This window comes from Saccostrea cucullata, unplaced genomic scaffold, assembly GCF_032062105.1.
Source record: "Saccostrea cucullata isolate Sc308-1 unplaced genomic scaffold, CSIRO_AGI_Scuc_v1 ctg746, whole genome shotgun sequence".
NCBI classification, from domain to species: domain Eukaryota; kingdom Metazoa; phylum Mollusca; class Bivalvia; order Ostreida; family Ostreidae; genus Saccostrea; species Saccostrea cuccullata.
The window spans coordinates 30,132-35,868 of NW_026938715.1; the positions used below are offsets into that span (position 1 = coordinate 30,132).

The 5,737-nt window shown below is 34.2% G+C and overlaps 1 long non-coding RNA gene across 1 annotated transcript; it reads left to right on the plus strand.

The window, feature by feature from the left end:
* The first annotated feature begins 255 nt into the window (after window positions 1–255).
* LOC134251064 (uncharacterized) lies at window positions 256–5,490 on the plus strand. The gene is made up of 3 exons (XR_009988660.1): window positions 256–594; window positions 3,209–3,370; window positions 5,429–5,490. It is a non-coding gene; the product is annotated as an uncharacterized LOC134251064 (long non-coding RNA).
* The last annotated feature ends 247 nt before the right edge of the window (window positions 5,491–5,737 follow it).

The following is a 5,737-nucleotide window of genomic DNA, read 5'->3' on the forward strand; positions in this document are numbered from 1 at the left end:
ACATTTTGCTATAAAACATGTGGCATTTGTGAGCCGTTGCCATGGAAACCAAGACCAAACATCCCCAAGTGTGCAACCATATCGGTGAACGTATATTTACTACATTTTTCATTTGTAGATACATAGGTGTCACATATTATTAAATCAAAATTAAAACACATAAGCATAGAAACTAATTCTTATATTTTTACCACTAAACATCACTGGTTAGAAATTAAAAAAAATATTTTTATGCCTCTATTATGCTAGCTTTGTCTTAAATAATTAAGCCAAAATAAGAATTAAATTCTTTAATCTACAACAAGATTATCTCAATCTGGTATTAAAAATTAAACAAACACTTCCTTTTCTACAAAGATTCGGCAAAAAAATGAGAAGCATTTGTTGCAGATAATTTTTATGAGCAAATTTTCGGAACGTTTACCTCACTAAAAGCGCTTGAAAAATTCTAAGAGTTACTTCCCTTAGCTGAATCTTTTGTGTAAACAATATGCAATATGGCGGCAAACTTGGCTGATGAGCTCTGTGTTGGGTCTGTAACAACGGGGCTACAGTGGATCAGAGCTTGAGCTGACTGGGAAGCAGACTATTCATGTAAGTAGAACTTAAGTATACAGATTTAAGATCTAAATTCATATCATAAAAAACAGTAATTAAAAATTTAGGGAACGTAATTTGTCTGCAGACGACCAAACACTTGGTAAAGTCTAACGTTAATGCCATACTTAGGCTAATCATGGTAATGATAATATGAGCTTTAAAAAGAATACACGGACTCCTGTAAGTAAAAGTGTATGGGATATAACACAACATAATATCCTGTGCATATCCATTCAGTGTAGTATATCAAGAAATGACCGAATTTTCTCAGAATTTGTGTTAGTAAGCTTGTCGCATATGGATTCTTTGATACTTCAAATACTCGTAGTTTCTCTTTGATATTTTTAAGGAAATCCCTTTTTAGTTTTTTTTTTTTACATTCAGAAGTCAATTTCAATTTTTTGCCAAAAGTTACATGTATATAATATCCTCCAGTGCCTGGTCCCCCAGTGCCTTGGATTTTGACACCCTATACATGGTTTTAAGTAGTGTTGGATTTCTTGTTTATATGCTAAAATTTTGTATTATTTTGGGTCTTTGTCATATAAAAACTTGATTTCAAGCAGAACCACCAATTTTTGTTTAAAGATGAAAATTAAACAAACAAAATGTTTCTGTTTCTTTTTTTTTTTTTTTTTTTTGTTGTTTTAAGAATATTTATTTTCTAAATAAGAAAATAAGGAGGGAAGAGGGGTTAGAGGTCAACTTCTGTCAGTACCAAATTTTATTCACACAATTATTTCACTTTACTGTAACAAAAAGAGGGGGGAGCCGGAGGGGACCCAACCGACCTTTCAGTGAACATTTTCAATGCTGAAATTTATGTTTAGAAAAAAAAGGGGACAGCCCCCCCCTCTGGTCCCCCTATTGCGACGTGCCTGTTTATAATTAAAACATATAAATTACATGTTAAGGTCTCATTATAGAGAATGCTCTACAAATTGATCATTTATCATGAATTTTGAGATGGTTCTTAGTATTTCTGACGGAGAAATACAGATAAGTAAAGTGGGATAATAGGAACTTCTTGAAATTTTTTAAACTTTTTGCATATCTTATGTAGGAAAGTTTTAAATGTAGTGTAACAATTTTAAACAAAATGCTTTTAGGAATTGAAAAGGTCAGTAAAGGATTATTTGATTCAGTTTAGAAATTTAAAGTCCTATGCAAATAATGTATGATAGCTAGGGTATTCCTAATAGGTTTTACCATATAAGCAGAATTTTTATGCACTTGGATTGATAGATCTGGGGTGTATATTGTTTTTGTCCTGTCTGTCTGTCTGTTTATCTGTATGTCCGTTTTTCTGTCTGTTGTCAACTTTAACATTTGTCATAACCTTTGAACCATGATAAACAGAGACCTCATATTTGGTTTGCACACTCCACTAATTAAGTTCTGTCGAATGACTTAAAGGTGAATGACCTTGTAACCTTGATTGTGACCTATATGCTTAAAATAACTTTTTCGAACTTTCACAATTACTTTTGAACCATAGGAGATAATCATACATGACTTCATGTTTGGTAAGCATCCTACACTAGTTAAGTTCTTTCAAATGACACCAAGATCAATGACCTTATGATGTAAATTAAAATGTAACCAATATGCTAAAAATAGCTTTTTCGAATTTCCACCATAACTTTTGAACCATGAGTGAAAAGATCAGAAATCAAGGGTCATAAAACATGGACACTAGATATTGGAAGCCCTTGTTAGCTCATTATATTGAGAACAACTTTCAAATCTAGTATACTGGTACTGTCTAAGAAGTAAATTAAGCTCAATGATATTGAGGTCTGACATTGATCAATTTTAATTAATTGTTTACCCTAGAATTTTAAGTGACCTATTGCTTTACTTTGATACTTTCTAATTTTAAATATTGAGGGGGGGGTTATATTTTTATGCCCCTTATGAATATGGCCAGGCCATATAGTGTTTGTCATGTCTGTCTTCCATCCTTCTTCCCTTCCATCTTTCCGTCATTCCATCTGTCCTTCCGTCACACTTTGCGTTTACCTCAGTGCAAAGCTTTGTTTCAAAAAAACTATCCAATATATTTTCATCAAACTTCATATGCTGATAGGTATTGATGAGATCTTTGCAACTGCATCAACATTTTTTGACTTTGACCTTTCCTTTGACCTTGACCTTACCTTTCATAATAAGTGTAAAACTTCATATGCTAATATGTATTGATGTAAGCAATTCAACTACATCAACAATTTTGACCTTGACTTCACTTTTATCAAATTGTATTTCAGTCAGTTTTAAAGAAACCATTCTTTTCAACTTCATATTTTGATACATACTGATAAAAACTTTTCAACTGCATCAAATGTTTTTGGCCTTGCCATTTCCTTTGACCTTGACCTCACTTTATAGAAATTAGTGTCAAACTTCATATGCTGATATATACTGATGTAAGCAACTCAACTGCATCACTTTTAAAGATGTTTTGATCAAATTTCATACACTAATACAAATTTTCATGTTCCATTACTAATATACCCTTGAAGGGGCATTCATGTCCTATGGACATATTTCTAAGTTTCATAAATTTTTTAACTTATTTAATTTTTTATTTTAACTATTTTTTTTCAAGACATTAGGAAAAGAAAACACTGTTGTACAAGACACAATCAAAGAAGATGGAGGCTCATCTGTAAATCAAGAACTCACAGTTCATAGGATACCTTTCAGCAGTTATTCACAAACATCTGATGTTGTAAATCCAAGCACAAATACAGATGATTTTGATCAGATTGTAAGTAGCAATTTAAGATATAAGATTGAATTTTTTTTTTGGTTACAAGTCTCTTAAAGGATGTTTTTACTTATAAAATTATCAACCTAAATATCCTTTTTATCTCACCTGAGCCAAAGGCTCAAGTGAGCTTTTCTGATCAAACTTTGTCCGTTGTCTGTCGTCGTTGTCGTCGTTGTCAATGTAAACTTTTCACATTTTCATCTTCTTCTCAAGAACCACTGGGCCAATTTCAACCAAACTTGCTACAAAGTATCCTTGGGTAAAGGGGATTCAAGTTTGTTCAAATAAAGGGCAAGGCCTTTTTCTAAGGGTAGATAATTATGAATGAGAGAAAAATTAATGGCATTTTTAAAAAATCTTCTTCTCAAGAACCACTGGGCCAGGAAATATAAAACTTATGTGGAATCATCCTCAGGTTGTGTAGTTTGTTCAAATCATGACCCCCAGGGGTAGGGTGGGGCCAAAATGGCTGATCTAAGTTTTACTGTACATAGGAATATATAGGAAAAATCTTTAAAAATCTTCTTCTCAAGAACCACTGGGCCAGGAAAGATTGAACTCACATGGAATCATCCTCAGGTAGTGTAGATTCAAGTTTGTTCAAATCATGACCCCCGAGGGTAGGCTGGGGCCAAAATGGCTGATCTAAGTTTTACATAGGAATATATAGGGAAACCTTTTAAAATCTTTTTCAAGTACTTCAAAGCCATGCTTAGTGATATTTATAGGGATTCATCCTCAGGTAGTGTAGATTTTTGGTTTGTTAAAATCATGGCCCCCTGAGGGGTTAAAGTTCAAGCCCCCCCCCCCCTCCCCCCCCCTAGTAAACGTTCAGTTCTGATCTGATATGTACTTTTTCCAATTGCTCACTGTTCATGGTAGCTCAGTCGGTAGAGCGCTCGCTCCTTGATCGGGAGGTGGTGAGTTCGTATCTTGGCCACGACTGACCTAGTTGTTAGAATGGGTAGCAACTGTTCCTTAGCCATGTGCTGGGCACTTTGAAGTGAAAGTTGTGGGTCCTTCGAATGAGACCTTAAAACCGAGGCCCCATGTCACTGGCAGGTGTTGGCACAATAAAGATCCCTCATTGCTCAGTGGCCCTGAGTGCTGAGTAAAGGTCAAAATTTGAAGCCCTTCACCAGCATACAGTGACGTCTCAAAATGAGTGAAAAATTCTCGAGAGGGACGTTAAACAATATACAATCAATCAATCCAATTGCTCAGATGAGCGATGTGGCCCCTTGGCCTCTTGTTTTAAATGTTATATAAACATACATGTATATTAAATTTTTCACAACATTTACAATAAAATGAATTTTAAAATCATTCAAGGTAAGATAACATAACATATCTGTCCAAGCTTATTACCAAAAGTACTGAAGAAATTCCACATTATTTTATCACTATACATAAATAATTTAAATTTGTTTGTATTCTCCCTTCTCATTGGTTGATTTCCAAAAAGGAACACAAATTATTCTGTATAATCTGGTTTAGTATGAGGACACACCCCCTTGACGACCAGCTAACTGATCTGTATCTATGCTATCCCGTCATTTTCAGTCCTCGGGATTCATGGAAAATTCCAGATTTAATAAGTGTACCTTTAGACTCAAAAAAGTAACTCGATCTTACCACATGTAAACAAACATCATTGCTGCTAGTTCTGTTTATCAGTTATTACCTCCCCTTGTTTCCCATCACTTCCGTTACTATGGTTGTATTATTGAGCAGCAAATTTGAACTCATAAAAAACAGCACAATTTTACATCCACATTTGTTTATTCTAAAATTAAATTATCAGGAATGCCTTCTTGGCCAAATTATTCGGGTATAGCCTAGTTTGGGTCAGTTTACACTTTTTTATAATCCCAAGCGTAAGCTCAACCAAACCAGGTTATATGGAAAATTTGGCCAAGAATTAGTCATTCCTTAAGCAGAGTATCAATCCAAACAAACTTTGTGCCATTTTGAGGACCATGTCCTATTGATAGGAGGGTATAAAATTTTCAATTTTGGTTAAGTTGGTGTCTTACAATGAAATTTTCTTTGTAGATAAATACGCAAGTGTCCATTAATTCACAAGGCAGCCTCTGGTTACCAAGCAGTCAAGATACTGTAAATCACTTTTTATTCGCGAGAACTTTATTTTCGCGTAATTACGCGAAACCGTATGCTCGCGTAAATTTCATTCTCGCGTATAATAGAATTTCTTAAGATTATATAGAGCAAAGATCACAATTCGTGAAAATTTTGTCTTGTTAATAAAGAGTCAATGACAATCTCTCGCGAAAATAAGGTGTCGCGAAAATTAAGTGATTTACAGTACATAGGAAGAAGAGGAGGGAGGTGATTACCTAGAAA